This window comes from Schistocerca cancellata, chromosome 9 (assembly GCF_023864275.1).
Source record: "Schistocerca cancellata isolate TAMUIC-IGC-003103 chromosome 9, iqSchCanc2.1, whole genome shotgun sequence".
Lineage (NCBI taxonomy): Eukaryota > Metazoa > Arthropoda > Insecta > Orthoptera > Acrididae > Schistocerca > Schistocerca cancellata.
In genome coordinates this window covers 184,994,194-185,015,211 of record NC_064634.1, presented here as the reverse complement: position 1 = coordinate 185,015,211, position 21,018 = coordinate 184,994,194, and the positions used below count along the sequence as shown (strand labels likewise).

Here is a 21,018-nt window from a genome sequence, read left to right as displayed (position 1 = left end):
CTTCTGACTGGTCTCATTGTTGTCATAGTGTTGCTAGTCTACAGCAGACTATAAATTCTTGATACGGAGTACTGCAAGAAAATTCCAAACGACTTGTGATCACTTGTATGTAGAATTTTAAAACTTTATAAGAAAGGAGAATATAAGCAAAAACTGATTTATTACTGTGTTTCTTGAAACTTTCCCAGTGCAAAGAGTATTCTATGAAGTTTCGAGATTGAAGTCGAGTATCATCGACTTCTTGCCTCTATATTTCGGCTTGCAACCGTTCACCCGTCTTCAGGTGAGTGTTTTGCACTGGAGATTGCTAGTTTTTAAAAAATTGTTATTTCATCCCCTCACGCACCATATGGGAGGAGGGGAGGGGGGGGGGGTGTTGATGGGCTGTCAGGGGTACAGGCAATCCGTTCGCCAGCACATTAACACAGTGAAAATTTAATTGGATGAAAAGGGAACAAGAAACAAATAGGAGAGATATTTACCTTGAATTTTTTGAGGGGCAAAAATTAATGGGAATTTTTAGATGTACGAGTGATATCACTTCTTGCACCAGTAATTAAAAACAGTAATAATCAATCGTAAAACGAAAAACAATAAGCGTGCATTTAAAACCCTTTATAATTTGATGCAGAAACACTGGTTTTTAAAAGGAGCACTTTTCTATTACTAAGAACCAGAGGTACCTACTGTGGGGTAGAGAGACTGTTGCTGATGGGGGAAATTTTTTGGCCATCGAGGAACGTAGAAACGTGATGATATAAAGATGAAGGAGTGTCACATAGCGGCGATGGGGTATGAGTAGCTGTTGGGATAGAATAAGGGATGAAGTAGACGGGGGACTTGGAGACGATAATAACTGTTGTAAAAAAGGGGTGGGAAAAGAAAGGCAGATAGGGAAAAAAGGAAATGTGAGGTGGGGACGGAGACGAAGCTCTGATGAGGTGGAATGGGTGGGGTGAACTTAGAGCCAGTAGGATGAGTAAAAAGATGTCATGATCTGGAAGGGGAGAAGGTTGAAGTTTCTGTGGAAGAGAAGGTGGAGGGTGTGTGGATGTAGGGGTGGTGGAATGTGTTGGTAACGGTGCGGCAGCGTATGATAACTGAATAGTAGAGAGTAATCGATAGGATTATTGCAGTCGAGTTTGCCGATGATACAGATCGCTAGGAGGTGTTCATTATGAGTGAAGAGAGGAGGGGTTGTGATGAGTCGGTAGAGGATCCTTGTGGGGGAAAGTAAACGGATGCGGCAAGCAAAGTAGTGTATATGCCGCTCGAGGATCTGGAGGGACTTGCAGAGCTGGCGGGGCAGATATACGTGCAACAATTGCGTAGCAAACGATGGGGCAGACAGAGATTTATATGTGTGGATACAGAAATACAAGTCACTGATAAATGAAATTAATACAAATTGCAGGGAAGCTAAGGTGACATGGCTGCAGGAAAAATGTGAAGAAATCGAAAAAGAAGTGATTGTTGGAAGGACAGCATATAGGAAATTAAAAGCAAGGGTCGTCACATTAACAGTGCAACGGAAATTCCACTGTTAAATGCAGAGGAAAGAGTGGATTGGTGGAAGGAGTACATCGAAAGCCTCTATGAGGGGGAAGATATGTCTTCTGATGAGATAGAAGAAGAAACAGGAGTGGATTTACAAGAGATAGGGGATCCGGTATTAGAAACAGAATGTAAGAGTGCTTGGGCGGACTTTAGATCAAATAATTCAGAAGTGATAGACAAAATTCCATCATAATTTCTAAAATCATTGGGGGAAGTGGCAACAAACGACTATTCACGTTGGTATGGAGAATGTAGGCGTCTGGCGACATACCATCTGACTTTCGGAAAAATATCATCCACACAATTCTGAAGACTGCAAGCGCCGACAATTGCGAGAATCAGCTTAACAGCTTATCTATCCAAGTTACTACCAAGAATAATGTACAAAAGAATAGAAAAGAAAATTCAAGCTGTGTGTTAGATGACGATCAGTTTAGCTTTAGGAAAGATAGAGGCACCAGAGGGACTTCTGACTTTGCGGTTGATAATGGAGGCAAGACTAAAGAAAAATAAAGACACGTTCATAGGATATGTCGACCTGGAAAAAGCGTTCGACAATGTTAAATGGTGCAACATATTGAAATTCTGAGAAAAATAGGGGTAAGCTATAGGAAGATGGTTCAGATGGCTCTGAGCACTATGGGACTTAACTGCTGAGGTCATCAGTTCCCTAGAACTTACAACTACTTAAACCTAACTAACCTAAGGACATCATACACATCGATGCCCGAGTCAGGACTGGAACCTGCGACCGTAGCGGTCGCGCGGTTCCAGACTGTAGCGCCTAGAACGGCTCGGCCACTCCGGCCGGCGCTGAGGATGACATGACGGTCGAACTGTACCATTGGACCTATTCAGATGCAGTTTAGTTTTTGTTTAGTACATTCCTTAAATAAAAAGCAGTAGAGTACTGAAGAAATTTATTATTTTTCAACGCATATAAGGTTCTTTCGTACAAAGTAGTTAAGAGAATGTAATAGGTAGGTAAATCTAGCTTCGTTAGTGTTGTAAGATGATGGTCTTTTGAAAGACGTATAGCAACTGACGAAATGAACTATAATGGCTGATGTCCGGTTAAGACATATGTAATATTGAGGATATTCAGCCCAGTTGTAAATCGTGTGATTATTGCCAAAACATGATGACATTATCCTGTTTTCAAGTGCTTAAATTTTTTTTATGCTTGTGCGCCTCGTCGAAACAAAAAAGCAAGCTGCACACGTGTATTGTCAATTAAAAAAACCATAAAACATAAAATATCACAAGATGGTGCACCCACCGTTCCCGAGGTACAATTGCAAACTGAAAATACATGTGTGATAAGGGACAGTTGACTGTGCACTGTGAACTGAACGAGGTTACTAAGGAAAGTTGTACACACCCTGCAAGCTGAATGGGGACAAATGAACAGTAACCGTTAGTTGCGCTGTTGTATATGAAAAAACTGGACACTTCTTGAGTGACGTTCGAGTGAAAGCAAAACACCAGATGTGAACAGCAACCGCAGTGTCTATCAGGGAGAAATGGTGTGTCTTCTATGCGCTGCGTAGCCAACAAAGAAACTGGAATTGGCTAGCGCCTTTGATGGAACAACCACGACAGCCAATTAACGACGTGGTCACGGAAACACACTAAATCAGCTGCCTCCAGAATGAGCTACGTGCACCAACCAAGTCTAATGGGAGAGCGGAAGGACGCTTGAAAAGTGAGTGTAGTGACTGCAAAGTGCTGGGGCGTGTAGATAAAAACTATGTGTGAGCTCTATGAGAACTGATATGACAACAGTAAAGTGGCTTACTTAAATTCGTTAACAGACACATATTTTGATACAACAAATACCAGACTTCAGTTTATTTCATGAAGCAAAGTAACATAGTAACTCTACCCATCTCGTTGTTTAATCCAGTTGTGTTCTTTCACAGGACTTTTTTTATGTTCTAATTTTATTGTTGGAAATGTTTTATGTACTTCACCTTCGCATGTCGAGTGGTGGGTCAAAAGTTTCTACCACGAAAGATCTACCCGTATGGACTTCATAACACCTGCATGAAACCAAACAGCCTGCTCCATCCGACTGCTTACAGCCGCATCTGACTGCTTCCATCCGCATTTTCTTATTATTTACCATCGTGTGTCAAATCGTGTAAACAGGGAAGAGAATGGAAACAGTCCACTAATGAAATATTTATTATTTTCTAATTGTAACTTCTTAAAACAAAAGGTCAAACCGTTATTACATTGTGTATCCGAAATAAACTTAAATTATTTAAAAAAAGGACTCTTTTAATACACATGCTGAAACTGGAAAAAATAATAGTGAAACGTCAATTTATAACAGAACATTGCTCTTTATGCTAATATTTCATGAAGTTGACGCAATAGTCCTTGATTTTCGCCTGGTTATCCGTAGGAACCTACCCAGAATGGGAGGCGAATCAATAAATACTACCCTGGTTTAGCCAGAAGCATTCAAGTGCATGAAGAGCCAATAACGAGCACAGATACTGAGTTATGTAACTCATGAAATATCGTCATTGTTCTAACGCTAATGGAAAATTTATATGAACACCTAATAGACTGCATGCAGAATATTTCAGAAAGGAAAATTATCTACCACTATGTAATATTATCTCTTGTTAACATGAACCACAAAATTAAAATGGTACTAACAACGAAATGTATCCCGAACCAATACGAAAAAATGAAACCCTGTTAAATATCTCAAATAAAATGAAGTCGCAATTATGTGTGAATGTAGAATGGCTCGTTCCTTGGCTATTGTCAATAACCAAATTGATCACCATTAGGGGAAAGTGTTCTGAAATAAATTTAAAATACGTACGAGTGCGCATTACATTTGGCAGCGAGGCGTTTTCTTTGGGCGGCTGCTATCCAGAGAAGCTATATCACTTATCAATGTAGGGATTCCGTGCTGCTAATGGCATCCAATCGCTGGTTGTCTACTTATTATAAAATGGAATGTAAAATGGCTTGAGTGCTAGCTACAGCCTACTTCTTCCCTACTTCTTATTATTGCCGACTTCCACTTTATTACTGACGTTTGTCAATTGCTCAGGTACGATATTCTGAAGAGACAATAAAAAGTGTTACCCTACGTGGTTTTTCTTCTTTGGCAATACACTGTTAACGACGACATTTATTGAAAAGACTGAACTTTATGTTATCCTCTGTGACATATGAAATTAAGCAAATAGCGTTCAGCTAATAAAATATAATTAAACTAAAGAGCTTTCAGCTCTGTTTGAATTTAGATTTATGGTGTGCTCAGCTTCTTGCTCCTATCTGGAACTCATAATTGATAACAAAGTTTAATTATATGATTGATTTTACGTCACAAAGTAGAACATTCATTTCTTTGCGAAGTCCAATAGCCAATGTTTGCCAACATTACTATGAGATTTAACATCATTAGCTACAGATATGGCAGGCGAAGTGGAGTAACACTGTACCAGCTCGATCGATTCGTCGACGAGACCAGAAAGCAGCAGGTACCGACGCCCGGGCTCATGTCTATTCCGTATTTCCGGAAGGCATTCTGTATAGTTTCACACTGCTGCCTAATGAACAAAATACGAAAATACGGAATATGAGAGCAGATGTGTGACTGGATGAAGAGTTCCTTGCAGAAAGAACACGGCACATCATTGTCAATGGACAAAAATCTTCAGCGGTAAAGATAACCTTGAGCGTCCCCCACGGGAGTTTTATAGGACGATTACTTTTCACACTTTATATATGCCGGAAGCTCCATGGGGCTTTTCGCAGATGATCCCGTTGTACGTAGCGAAGTCGTAACTCTAGAAAATTCTTGCGAAATACAGTGTAACTTCCAGAGGATAGATAATTCTTGTAAGAATTGGCAGTTGACCCTTATTTAAATAAATGTCGTGTATTGAACATGAAGTTGGAAACACCTATAACGCGTAGTCAAATGAAAACGACACAGATGGAAAGAAAGCAAACTGTTTATTATTTCAAAATTAATCACCGTAACTGTTAGTATACTTGCCCCATTGAGGAAGAAGACTGTCAGTTCCTTCATGGAAAATATTTGCGGTTGCCTGCGGAACCATAATAGTACCCAAGTATGCACCTTTTAGTGCGAATCAAATCGACGGCCGTTAACGTCCCTCTTCAGGGCTCCAAAAATATGGAAATGTGAGGAGGGAACTGGACTGTATGGGGGATGTGTCAGGCCCTCCCAGAGAAACTACTGCCGCGTATTCGAAACAATCTTGACAACATAAGGGCTGGCGTCTTGTTGACGGATTGTTTTGACTACGCTGCAGAAATTTCAGAATGGTTCAAATGGCTCTGAGCACTATGGGACTTAACATCTGAGGTCATCAGTCCTCTAGAACTTAGAACTACTTAAACCTAACTAACCTAAGGACATCACACATATCCATGCCCGAGGCAGGATTCGAACCTGCGACCGTAGCGGTCGCGCGGTTCCAGACTGAAGCGCCTAGAACCGCAGAAATTTCGTTGGCAAGCCGTTACACGTCCTCCGTAAGGCCCTTCGCAGAGATGCGCGCTTGGGTACAATCATCGTTCAGTAGACAGTTTTAAATATTTTGTCCATGAAGGCGCTGACCTTCTTGTCTCACAGTGGGGCAGACGTATTAACAGTACGGCGATTACTTTTAAAATAATAAATAGTTTACTTACTTTTTCTCCATCTGTCTCGTTTTCATTTTACTGCCCCTTATATTACTGCACAACTACACTAAAGACAGTCAGTAGAAAGGGTATCAATAGTACAAAAAAATCTGGGAGAAACCGTTACGAAGAATTTAAAGTGGAAAGCCCTCGAATGTCAAGCTGTAAGATAAGCGCATATCAGAACGAGATTCAATAAAAGTTTCTTATAGCAATAGAGGTAGATTACAAAACAATCGTTCCATTCGTTCATCAGTACTCCACATACTCTGGGACTCTTACAATGTAGGATTACGCGGCAGTACACGATTGATGCCTGTTTATTACGTTACTGCTTCTTACTGCTTACGCTGACTTACAATCATAAACAATGCAAAAGTTAATTGTAGGTATCTCGAAAAATTTTTGCAAACGACAAGCGGCTCCAAATCGACACTCTCCTTGACACGATCAGTCCTAAATACCACTCAAGTCACCTTAGAAGACTGAGTCACTCTTGACAGTTTCTATGAGCCGTCTCCCCTCTTTGGAAGAGAGATGCGTCGTCCTTGCAGAAGAAATTAGTGTTCAAAGCTCACAGGAAAGTTCCCGCAATCAGCAGTTAGCATCAGCTTACGAAGTTTTGTCCTTTAACGCTGAACTGCATTTAAACAGTGTTTATTAACCGCTGACTCTGCTACATTTCTGCAGATAAGCATAAAAGTCATAAACCTGCAGATGATGCAGATGGAAAATCCGAACGGGCAGCGTGTGAGGTCAGGCAAACGCTTTATGCATAATACAGTGCAGACGTTTAATTTTTTTTGATATCAGACACTCACGTGCTTCATTATCTGTTTACTTTTGAATGCAATCCCTATCTTTAGCGCGACCAAGAATTCAGAATCGCTTTCTTGATCATTTTCATAATAGGGAGGGTTTACAGGCTACTTTTATCTATCGGCAGTGTTGTGTGTAAGAATTAATGACGTCATGTGTACGTGTGTAGTATACTACATTGTTGTTCAAAACTTAAAGACGAAAGTAACTTTCGCATGATATGTCACCGCCGGGTAACATTTTTCGATGAAACTTCGACCATACCTCGAAATAACTACTACAGGATAGTACAGAAGGTAACTGAAAGAGATACTCAGTGAGACAAAGGCAGAAAAAACACTTTTTTCAAAGAAAAGCCTTCGCGATTTATGATGGTCCCCTGAACATTACAATAGGTAGGACATGATACTTAATAGAGTATGTGATCACCATGGGCTGCAATGCATGCTCTGCAAAACGCTTCCTTGTTGACCACAAGGTTGGTAACAAGTTATTATGGTAGGCCCTCCACCACCGCAGTTGACAACTGCTGGAATGGTTATTTATTTATTTGCAATTTTTGCTACCACTAACTTTTATTTGTTTTATATTTAATCTAACATAATATAATTCATTTCGAGCATGTTCTGTTCATCATCAGGCGTTTATACGGCATACATACAGATAAATGTTACTTAAAAATAAATTGCCTTAAACTAAATTAACGTAGAACTTTATGTCCATTGTTCATTACTGTAGTGGCTGGTGTGGCATTGGAGGGGGGAGGGGAGGGGGGCAGTGCATGACCAGAAATCTAAGTGAGTGATATCTTCTGCTGGTTTTTCTTATTGCTGGTTATGAATGATATCACAGCGTGTACAGGATGCATATAGTTCCGCATCAGATGTGTTGGGAAAATCATGTGAAAGGGTTTTACATGACAGTTGATCGCCGGCGGTGGTGGCCGTGCGGTTCTGGCGCAGCAGTCCGGAACCGCGGGACTGCTACGGTCGCAGGTTCGAATCCTGCCTCGGGCATGGGTGTGTGTGTTGTCCTTAGGTTAGTTAGGTTTAAGTAGTTCTAAGTTCTAGGGGCCTTATGACCTACGATGTTGAGTCCTATAGTGCTCAGAGCCATTTGAACCATTTTTTGACAGTTGATCACTTACGATTTTATCGCCTCGTAGCTTCACTTGCATCGTTGGTGTAATGGCAGAGCTGTTGAGTAAGAGTATAGTATTGCACTGTCTGTTTTGTCACTGTTTTCCGACGTAATCCACTACACAAATTGTTTCGGCATACATGTAAACATTATGCACATGCACTTAACACAAGATGGGGTCTTGTAGCGTGTAGTCAGTATCGACTATCGAGATCTTCTATCGATATTCTTGGTACTGACAGATTTGTAGTCGTTTATTTACACTGACACATCTTGAATCTCTTGAGTTAGAACTGGCTGAAGACTGCTGAAGATTTTTGAGTTTTCAATTCGGTTAACTCATGAAGAATGTTGTGTCCAAGTTTTGAATTACGAATTAAAATTTCCATTTCTTCCATGATATCCATTCTTTTAGTTTTTTCTATTTTGCGTAAAATTTCTAGGTTGTCTTCGATTTTCAAAGGGTGTTCTGTATCCTACACAGTCACAGTTCACAAACGTGGCCATTATGACCGAAAATCATAATGCTGGACGGCTGTTGGTGAATGTGGACGTACTGTAATACGTCTCTCCAGTGCAGCCTACACCTGCTCGATAGGACTGTAGTTGGGGGAAAGAGTAGGCAATTTATTCGCAAAATATACTCTCGTTTCAAGAACTCCTTCATCAGGGCTGTTCGATGCGGTCGTGCAGTGTTATTCAAAAAGATGAAGTAAGGTCCGAACGCACCCCTGAAAAGACACACATGGGGAAGAAGTACAGTGTCATAATAACGTTGACCGCTGAGTGTACCGTGTTGAAAGGTTTGGAGGTCGGTGCAGCCATGCAACATTATGCCTTCAAAAAAATGGTTCAAATGGCTCTGCGACTTAACTTCTGAGGTCGTCAGTCGCCTAGAACTTACAACTAATTAAACCTAACTAACCTAAGGATATCACACACATCCATGCCCGAGGCAGGATTCGAACCTGCGACCGTAGCGGTCGCTCGGCTCCAGACTGTAGCCACTCCGGCCGGCCATTATGCCTCCCAGCACCACCGAGACGATCATGCTCAACAATGTCCTCGGTGCACTGAGTACTTGCACCTCTCGCTGTCCAAAAACACTAATCAGACTGAGTCAGCTCTCATCTGAGAAGAACACACGAACCCACTCCTCGTTGGCCAATTCCCCATGCCACTAGAACTTGCGCAAACGCTGCCGTAGATGTGCGTGTGACAACGGAACACAGTTTACTGGTCGTCGGGCATAGAGACCTCCCCCATGCAGTCACTGAGCCCCTGTGGAGCGTGAGATAGCGAGCCTTTCAGACTTGTTAATTATGTTTGCAGTTGCATCTGTCGTTTGACGTTGGTCCCTTCTTGCCTCTTTCACAATGTAGCGGTCATCTGTTCACAATGTAGCGGTCATCTGCTGCTGTAGTTGATCGTGGTCGATTACCTCTTCTCCTTTAGGCGCAGTGGCTGTGGTCCTGAAAGCTCCTCATGCACGTAAAACAGTGCTACGAGCAACACGAAATACCTGGGTACACTCGTCGCACGTCATCCTTCTTGTATTTCCCCGATATTTCTTTCCCGTGTGGAGTCATCCAAGTGTTCGCACGAGGCCATGTTTTAATTGAGAACACCACCACCACAGTACGTTGTAACAGCTTCCTGGCTGACTGCCTTCTCACGTGTGTTCAGCTGCCAGCATTTGTCGCTATAGTCACGCTCACCTAATCCTCAAGCGACTTCCAACTTTGTTTGCAGGACTGGGAGAACTCCGGCAACATGCTCCCGCGCCCACTTCCACCTAATAATTAATTCTTATGTTACTTTACCTTTCCAGCCCTTAAGTTTGACAAACCAGTGGATTAATGACAAGGTAAAGCAGATTCCCACTGAAACGAAGGATATGAGTGGAAGCATGGCCCAATCTGTTCTAAAACAGGTGACTATAAGAGACGTAATCAACAGTGTAATCATCTGATTAAATTTAGATTAATACTTGTTCCATAGATCTTGAATACGACATCTCGCAATGATGTCGAACGTGTCAGTTTAACAAAAATTTGTTTGTAAACCTCCAGTGTTATAGTGTACATGTGGCATTCGTATGAGTGGTTGCCAATGCTGCTTCCGTAACGCAACTATCACCCCTATAAATAATTAAAAACAGTCTTGCCACTGGCAGCCTACACGAAGAGGAAGGCATTAGATGATATACCTAGTTGTAATGTTACTCTACCCTGGCTTAATCAGGAGATCGATAATGTTGAACAGATATCCTGCTAGAATGAGTGCAACTAATTAGTGTAGATTATTTATTTCCAAACAACAGAGAAATGAATTAAATGCATAAAATCAATACAGACTGTTAAACCTACTCTTAATTTGTAGCTTTGAGAATGGGAGAACATCTGAGACTTTTCTCAAAATCGCGGCCCCGTTTAATTACACAGGTCTCCGACATAAAAAACGTTTCAAATTTATGAAGTGATTTCTATAGTGTTTACAGCGCTAAATTCGGGAAAAATAGGGAAGAAGTTCCATCACGTTCAGTTATTTCACAAACTGCTTGTTTGTTTTAGCCTTTTTCGATATTTCAGCACTCTAGTGAGTTTGAATTCTGATTTTTAGGATCTCTATGAACTATTATTTAGCCGTTTTTATACTAGATATACGTAAAATAAAGAGTAATTAGGAGAAACCAGCAGTATCTTCATGTCAGTGCCTGTCTGTGCCGCTGTCCCTTCCCCCGCCATCACCAATCAGTGAGCTTCTGCTGTTCTCCTTCAGTTCTCAGTACCGCTTCACTCTGTGCTGTTCACGTGTTGTTGTTACTAGTGCTGTAAAGCAGTGACTGTTTTCATGTGTTGTGAAGTTGTTTTATGGACACTAGACAATGGCTACCAGAGGATGTATAAACTCGCCAGATTGCTTCTGCTGCATTTATGGTAACTATACCGTTAAAAAGCAACAAAGAAACATTTACGATTTTGTTGAAAAAATATATTCCGCCTATTTTGGTATAAAGTGGGCGGTCAAGATAAGTCATGGGCCCCACACAACGTTTGTTTAGTGTGTGTTGGAGTACTGAGGAAATGGTTTCAACGTACAAAGCAGTCCTTACGTTTCGGAATACCAGTGCTGTGGAGGGAGCCCAAAAATCATTGTGATGACTGCTATTTTTGTTCTTGCAACGTACGAGGTTTCAATTTGAAAAACAAAAAGGATATTTCTTATCCTAACACTCAATCAGCCATTCGCCCTGTTCCTCGTGGACCTGAAGTACCAATACGCTCTCCTCCAGATTCTTTGGATAATATAGATGATCACGAGCCATTGGCTGAGCAAGGTGATAGAGATTGCTACGATCCTGGCACTACCGACCCCATTTCATTCTCACAATCTGAACTGAACGATTTAGTTAGAGACCTACTTTCTAAAGAATAGGGAGAGGTTTTAGGATCTAGATTGAAAGATAAACATCTGTTGGCTCCGGGTACATCCTTTCCTTGGTATCGATCGAGGGAAAAGGAGTTTGTATCTTTCTTCTCTCAAGAAGGTGACCTGGTGTTTTGCATTAATGTTCCTGGACTTACAGCACGTTTAAAAATAGAATATGCTCCTGATGAGTGAAGTTTTATTGATTCTTCAAAAAGAAGCCTTAAAGCAGTACTTCTACACAATGGCAATAAGTATGCTTCTGTACCAGTTGGACACTCGGTTAACTTAAAAGAAACTTACGAAAACCTTGAACTGGTTTTAAGCAAATTCTGCTATTCAGACCACAAATGGACCTTATGTGGTGATTTAAAAGTGATTTAAAAGCTGATTGGTCAACAAAGTGGCTACACAAAGGTCTCTTGCTTTCTCTGTGAATGGGACAGTAGAGACAGAAAGCAACACTACATAAAAAATGCTTGGCCCTTGAGATAAACCTTACTGGCGAGAGTTAAAAATATTGAGAGGAAAAGCCTTGTGGATCCCAAAATTGTGTTACTTCTACCTCTTCACATTAATTTGAGACTGATGAAACAATTTTTTAAGGCATTGCCAAAAGAACGAGAGTGTTTCAGGTATCTTTGTGGACAGTTTCCTGGTTTATCCGAGGCAAAGCTAAAGGAAGGATATTTTGTCGGATCAGACATTAGAAAACTAATGACAGATCCAAACTTCGTGGACAAAATGGAAATAAAACAAAAGGCAGCATGGATATCTTTTAAATTAGTTGTTTCCGGTTAAGAGATCCATACTAAGACAAAATCATCGCAGACATGTTCGACACCTTTAAGAAGCTGGGCTGTAACATGAGTATTAAAGTTCATTTTCTCCACTCACATCTTCACTACTTTCCCTTCAAACCTTGGTGATGTAAGTGAAGAGTAGGGCGAAAGATTCCACCAAGACATCAAAGAAATGGAAAGAAGGTATCAAGGAAGATGGAATGTCAACATAATAGTGGACTACTGCTGGATGATAGGCCGCGCGGGATTAGCCGAGCGGTCTCAGGCGTTGCAGTCATGGACTGTGCGGCTGGTGCCGGCGGGGGTTCGAGTCCTCCCTCGGGCATCGGGGTGTTTGTTTGTCCTTAGGGTAATTTAGGTTAAGTAGTGTGTAAGCTTAGGGACTGCTGACCTTAGCGGTTAAGCCCCATAAGATTTCACACACATTTGAACAATCTTTTTTTTTTTTTTAACTGATAAAAAGAGATGATCCTCAACGAGTCCACGGCCGGAAAAGCAATAAAAGAAGCTTCGACAGAAAGCGAAAGAGATATTATAAAGACTTATGAGTTTACAGAGAAATGGAAGTGTAATGGAAATGTAGTTTGGAACATGATTTATAAATAAAATAAAGTGTGATAAATAAATTAAAATATGATAAATTGCTTAAATTTTGTTATTATACAAAAAAAAACTCCATTTTTTGTGAGAAAACCTGACGTGATAGAAAATAATAGATTGCATTTTTTAAATCAGCGCTGAAAAGTACATAAAAGTCAGTTATAAAATTTCAAACAACTTTCAAAAATATTTTTTTGCGGACCTGTGTTATTAGGAGGTCAGACTAGGCTAGCTGATGCTGAGTAGCCCCGTGAAACAAAAGGCCTCCACCCTGACAGGCACCGACAATAGAGAGTCGGGGAATAAGCAAACGGAACTCTGCCTTGTCTGTTGAGCCGTGATACGTGTATCACTAATTACAGCGCTGCGGGACGTGGTACTGCAACGTCGATCTGCTCGGCGCCGTTGGTCGCCGTTGCGAATCTATAAATTTTTTCTTCACAGTGCACAGTGGACGTAATATACCTCCCGCAAACTCCAACAGTTGAGCTCAAACTACTTCAATATGTTACATCACACGATTCGATATTTCTCTTTCTTCATAAGGCTGGAACAGAAACTCAAGTACTCGTCTGAAAAAAAAGGCACTTCAGTACGCCTAAGACTCCACAGAGAACCAAAGAATCGTCACTTTGCTTATGGAGAAGCAAACACTGAGACTCTTCACCGACTCTCTCGTCAGCGAAGTCTCTGGCTCGCTCCCCGTGCAATGCGTCCTCTACCGAAACCCACAGGAGAGTCCACCTTACACGCCGCATGTCGGCTTTCAGAAGGCTTGCGGCGTCCACGTGTGCTCTCTCTGCAAGGAATCGTCTGGCCGTTAAAGAACCAGTGCCTCCCACTAGACAGGACATGAAGCGCAAGTCGGACTGGGTCCATAAGCGGTCTACTTCAGGACAATCTTCGAAATTTGCCCACCTGTCAGCAACATTAGTGCAAGAAGATGCTTTTGACGCTCCGTGGTGAATTTTACGGATAAAGATTTGGGCAACATAACGCTGTTAGTGCATGGGAAACGCTTGAAATTCCCGTCTATGCCTAGAACCTTGCCTTTAACTGATTTCATTAGTGCTGTTGACGAAGCTCTTAGACTTCTTCCCAATGACGCTTCAGAAGAAATGAGACGTGAAACACGTCATGCACTTACGAGTGCTCCACCCCCAAGGAGTAACGTTTCCTCCATGGAAAGGACCGCAGTACGAAGACTACGAGATGATCCTCACACAGTGGTCCTTCCAACGGACAAGGGAAAGAAGGGAAAGCCACTGTGCTGTTGCCACATGAGATATACGACCAGAAGATTTGTAGCTTGTTGAGGAACCAACTTCTCAGCTCTGTTCCACCACGGTTATGCGGTCTTCCAAAATACACAAAAAAAGGTGTTCCCTTACGTCATATCGTGAGCAATATCGGCGCTCCAACGTGTGACTTAGCTGGACACCTTGCGTCTTTACTAAGACCTTTTGTGGGGAAGTGCCCACATCATATTTGCAATTCCGGTAACGTTATGGATTGACTGATGTCACTTGAACTCAACGAGTCCGACTTATTAGTAAGCTTCAATGTTGTCTCACTCTCCACTTGGGTCTCTGTCATAGATTCATTGTCACTCGTCCGCTGTAAGTTCAGAGATGATATAACAGCGATACCTCATCATGCCGTTTCCACAAGGTACTTTTTATTCAGCAGTGAGTTTTACGAGCAAATTGACGGCGTTGCCATGGGTAGCCCTCTCTCCTACCCGGTAGAAAACTTTTTTTATGGAAGACTGAGGAGTGGGCATTTGATTCGGCAGAATTTAAACCCCAAATCTTCTGGCGATGTTCGGATGATACTTTTCTAGTGTGGCCCCACGATGCAGAAGGACTGTCACACTTCTTGCAACATCTGAATTCCATCAGATTTACGATGGAAGTGGAGAAAGGCGGCTGTCTGCAGTTTCTGGACGTCTTGGTCCGTTCGAAAGTGGATAGATCATCGGGCCATTCCATTTACTGTGTTGCTGTTGTGGTCTTCAGTCCTGAGACTGGTTTGATGCAGCTCTCCATGCTACTCTATCCTGTGCAAGCTTCTTCATCTCCCAGTACGTACTGCAACCTACATCCTTCTGAATCTGCTTAGTGTATTCATCTCTTGGTCTCCTTCTACGATTTTTACCCTCCACGTTGCCCTCCAGTACTAAATTGGTGATCCCTTGATGCCTCAGAACATGTCCTACCAACCGATCCCTTCTTCTAGTCAAGTTGTGCCACAAGCTGCTCTTCTCCCCAATTCTATTCAATACCTCATCATTGGTTATGTGACCTACCCGTCTAATCTTCAGCATTCTTCTGTAGCACCACATTTCGAAAGCTTCTATTTTCTTCTTCTATAAACTATTTATCGTCCACATTTCACTTCCGTACATGGCTACACTCCATACAAATACTTTCAGAAACCACATCCTAACACTTAAATCAATACTCGGTGTTAACAAATTTCTCTTCTTCAGAAACGCTTTGCTTGCCATTGCCAGTCTACATTTTATATCCTCTCTACTTCGACCATCATCAGTTATTTTGCTCTCCAAATAGCAAAACTCCTTTACTACTTTAAGTGTCTCATTTCCTAATCTGATTCCCTCAGCATCGCCCTACTTAATTCGACTACATTCCATTACACTTGTTTTGCTTTTGTTGATGTTCATTGTATACCCTCCTTTAAAGACACTGTCCATTTCGTTCAACAACTCCTCCAAGTCCTTTGCTGTCTCTGACAGAATTACAATGTCATCGGCGAACCTCAAAGTTTTTATTTCTTCTCCATGGATTTTAATACCTACTCCGGGCTTTTCTTTTGTTTCCTTTACTGCTTGCTCAATATACAGATTGAACAGCATCGGGGAGAGGCTACAACCCTGTCTCACTCCCTTCCCAACCACTGCTTCCCTTTCATGTCCCTCAACTCTTATAACTGCCATCTGGTTTCTGTACAAATTGTAAATAGCCTTTCGCTCCCTGTATTTTACTCCTGCCACCATCAGAATTTGAAAGAGAGTATTCCAGTCAACATTGTCAAAAGCTTTCTCTAAGTCTACAAACGCTAGAAACGTAGGTTTGCCTTCCCTTAATCTTTCTTCTAAGATAAGTTGTAGGGTCAGTATTGCATCACGTGTTCCAACACTTCTACGGAATCCAAACTGATCTTTCCCGAGGTCGGCTACTACCAGTTTTTCCATTCGTCTCATTCGTCTGTAAAGAATTCGCGTCAGTATTTTGCAGCTGTGACTTATTAAACTGATAGTTCGGCAGTTTTCACATCTGTCAACACCTGCTTTCTTTGGGATTGGAATTATTATATTCTTCTTGAAGTATGAGGGAATTTCGCCTGTCTCACACATCTCGCTCACCAGATGGTAGAGTTTTGTCAGGACTGGCTCTCCCAAGGCTGTCAGTAGTTCTAATGGAATGTTGTCTACTCCTGAGGCCTTGTTTCGAGTTAGGTCTTTCAGTGCTCTGTCAAACTCTTCACGCAGTATCATATCTCCCATTTCATCTTCATATACATCCTCTTCCATTTCCATGATATTGTCCTCAAGAACATCGCCCCTGTATAGACCCTCTATATACTCCTTCCACCTTTCTGCTTTCCCTTCTTTGCTTAGAACTGGGTTTCCATCTGAGCTCTTGATATTCGTGCAAGTGGTTCTCTTTTCTCCAAAGGTCTCTTTAATTTTCCTGTAGGCAGTATCTATCTTACCCCTAGTGAGATAAGCCTCTACATCCTTACATTTGTCCTCTAGCCATCCCTGCTTAGCCATTTTGCGCTTCCTGTCGATCTCATTTTTGAGACGTTTGTATTCCTTTTTGCCTGCTTCACTTACTGCATTTTTCTATTTTTTCCTTTCATCAATTAAATTCAGTATCTCTTTTGTTACCCAAGGATTACTACTACCCCTCGTCTTTTTACCTACTTGATCCTCTGCTGCCTTCACTATTTCATTCCTTAAAGCTACCCATTCTTCTTCTACTGTATTTCTTTCCCCCATTCCTGTCAATTGTTCCATTATGCTCTCCCTGAAACTCTGTACAACCTCTGGTTCTTTCAGTTTATCCAGGCCCCATCTCCTTAAATTCCCACCTTTTTGCAGTTCCTTCAGTTTTAATCTACAGTTCATAACCAACAGATTGTGGTCAGAGTCTACATCTGCCCCTGGAAATGTCTTACAATTTAAAACATGGTTCCTAAATCTCTGTCTTACCATTATATAACCTATCTGAAACCTGTCAGTTTCTCCAGGGTTCTTCCCTGTATACAACCTTCTTTCACGATTGTTGAACCAAGTGTTAGCTATGATTAAGTTATGCTCTTGTGCAAAATTCTACCAGGCGGCTTCCTCTTTCATTTCTGAGCCCCAATGCATATTCACCTTTTACGTTTCCTTCTCTTCCACTACCTACTGTCGATATCTAGTTACCCATGACTATTAAATTTTCATCTCCATTCACTACCTGAATAATTTCTTTTATCTCATCATACATTTCATCAATTTCTTCATCACCTGCAGAGCTAGTTGGCATATAAACTTGTACTACTGTAGTAGGCGTGGGCTTCGTGTCTAACTTGGCCACAATAATGCGTTCACTATGTTGTTTGTAGTAGCTTACCCGCACTCCTATTTTTTTTCATTATTAGACCTACTCCTGCATCACCCCTATGTGATTTTGTATTTATAACCCTGTATTCATCTGACCAAACGTCTTGTACCTCCTGCCACCGAACTTCACTAATTCCCACTATATCTAACTTTAACCTACCCATTTCCCTTTTTAAATTTTCTAACCTACCTGCCCGATTAAGGGATCTGACATTCCACGCTCTGATCCGTAGAACGCCAGTTTTCTTTCTCCTGATAACGACGTCCTCCCGAGTAGTCCCCACCCGGAGATTTCAATGGGGGACTATTTTACCTCCGGAATATTTTACCCAAGAGGACGCCATCATCATTTAATCATACAGTAAAGCTGCATGCCCTCAGGAAAAATTACGGCTGTAGTTTCCACTTGCTTTCAGCCGTTCGCAGTACCAACACTGCAAGCCCGTTTTGGTTAATGTTACAAGGCCAGATCCGTCAGTCATCCAGACTGTTGCCCCTGCAACTACTGAAAAGGCTGCTGCCCCTCTTCAGGAACCACATGTTTGTCTGGCCTCTCAACAGATACCCCTCCGTTGTGGTTGCACCTACGGTAAGGCTATCTGTGTCGCTGACGCACGCAAGCCTCCCCACCAACGGCAAGGTCCGTGGTTCATGGGGGGGGGGGGGCCATTTACCGTAGTCCGTCAATAGAGACCTGTACTTGCAGCCACCGGCTGTCACAGGCTATGGGCGTCCTTCGAACGCTGGTCCACCGGGCACATGTTATGTCTGATGAAGACAGCCTTGCAAAGGAGCTGGAGCACTTACAGTCACTGTTCCAAGATAGTGGCTATTCACCAAATCACATCAGCACAGCATTAAGGAAGAATGAACGCGACTATCCACAAGCTCAAGAGGAGGCGAAACAGTTTAATTCCACGGCGTTCCTCTCATGTGTCGGCTATATTTCATCGAAATTAGGCAGAACCTTAAGGAAACATCCTATAAAAGTAATATTCCCGCCCCCTGCTAAGACTCATGCTCTTCTCGCTTCGCCAAAGGACGATCTAGATTTATGGAAGGCTGGAATCTACAGAATACCTTGCCACAGTGGCAAAAGCCGACATTGGTCGCACAGCGCGTGAAAGATGCGTTGAACATGATCGGCACACTTGCCTTTTGCAGTAAGCTACAGCCGAGCATTGTATGTCCGCAGGACATTACACGGATTATTCCCTCACTCAAATCTTGGCCAAGACGAGATCCTTCTAGTTATTAAGTAATCTGTGGAAATACGTTTAGCGCAAAACCTTTTTAATCGTGATGGTGGGTTCCAACTGGATGAGGCGTGGGAACCGGTGATTTCTTTAATTTTTTCAGCAAGAACACATTACGCCGCAGGAACTAGATACGCTCATGTAGTGGCTGCCTCTCATGTCAGTGATCTGACAGTAACCTTTATACCTACTACTGGCTCTTAAGGAGTGTACCATTGTGTGAAATAACTTATTGTTTCATTTAAAGATATGAATACCCCATGGAATACTTTTTCTAGTACTTATACCCTTTCAGAAAGAGCAGCCTGTATCAAGATTCATACTAATGGAGGCGCGTATGGTTCGCGGGAAGAACGACTGCAGGAAAGCCTCTGTGCGCGCTCGAATCTCTCTAATTTTACATTCGTGATCTCCTCGGGAGGTATAAGTAGGGGGAAGCAATATATTCGATACCTCATCCACAAACGCACTCTCTCGAAACCTGGACAGCAAGCTACAACGCGATGCAGAGCGCCTCTCTTGCAGAGTCTGTCACTTGAGTTTGCTAAACATCTCCTTAACGCTATCACGCTTACCAAATAACCCTTTGACGAAACGCGCCGCTCTTCTTTGGATCTTCTCTATCTCCTCTGTCAACCCGACCTGGTACGGATCCCACACTGATGAGCAATACTCAAGTATAGGTCGAACGAGTGTTTTGTAAGCCACCTCCTTTGTTGATGGACTACATTTTCTAAGGACTCTCCCAATGAATCTCAACCTGGCACCCACCTTACCAACAATTAATTTTATATGATCATTCCACACATGCCTGCGTTTTAATGGATCCCACGGTAATGTGATAGGCTATTTCCATGTCACAAAGTGACGCCCTACTTATTAAGGACGAGAACTAGGGAATGGACGTCTCAGAAACGAAGAATGGAACCTGATGAAAATTTGCTCCATGGTGGATGTAGGTTTGACGTCCCGGCAGGCTACCTGGTAAGCTGTGATGGCTAGTTCGATAGGACAGGATGACAAACGTTCCTCGTTAGATTCCGATGAGCTACGCGATGCGACTGTTTCCAGCCGCTACGATTACTCAAGATTCTCATTAATACAATTTACTCTTGCTATGCCCATTGAAATACCGTTGACCAAAGTATGCGTTATTTCCAAAAAAAAAAAGGTTCAAATGTGTGTGAAGTCTTATGGGACTTAACTGCTATGGTCATCAGTCCCTAAGCTTACACACTTCTTAACTTAAATTATCCTAAGGACAAACACACACACCCATGCCCGAGGTAGGACTCGAACCTCCGGCGGGACCAGCCGCACAGTCCATGACTGCAGCGCCTCAGACCGCTCGGCTAATCGCGCGCGGCATTCTTTCTCTGCAACATTTGTGCAGTAAGACTGCCTTCTAGTTCGTTTCGTGAGAGGAAACATTGTATATAATAGGGAATCTGTCTTAACTCGGCGCATATTCGGACTTTTTTTCATAGGTAATTCGCTTGTCAAATCCAGCGGAACCTTAGAAACGTACTCTGTTTTCTTTTTCATTGCCCGGTCATAATATGTGAAAATAATGTGTAAGTTGTATGTTTACGTAAGAATAAATACAGGGTGATCCCGTGATGTTACATACTTCCATGGACGATGGAGTAGAACAAATGCACCACTTTGATATTAGGGGCATTGGTCCGGAATCGACCGAGTCGAAAGTTACAAGGGAAAATCGCTCTGATACCACTTACAGTAGAAAACAAGTACTGGTACTGTTGTTGCAAATATTGTAGGGTATAAAACTTTCAGAGGTGGTTGTATGGACCTAAGCAAGACAAAAATTTCTAGTAAACATGGGCTATAAAACCGATACCTTAAGAACTATGAGCTCTTGCTCTTCTTCACTGCTGTTAAACACATCTCTTCTACTGAATAAGTGTGCATAGCTCTGACGGTATGATTTTAGAGCTCATATTTACCTCATCCCAAAATATTGAAAGCAAAGTGCTTTGGGTTGGAGACATGTGTTTTACAGTATTAAAGATGAACAAGTGCTCATTGCTCTTAAGGCATGTATTTTAGAACTCACGTTTACTACACTATTTTT

General features: G+C 42.0%; 1 protein-coding gene across 2 annotated transcripts in view; it reads left to right on the top strand.

The window, feature by feature from the left end:
• Nucleotides 1–21,018, top strand: part of LOC126100426 (alpha-tocopherol transfer protein-like) — a 169,193-nt gene that overhangs the window by 95,706 nt on the left and 52,469 nt on the right. The gene's annotated exons all lie outside the window — the stretch shown is intronic.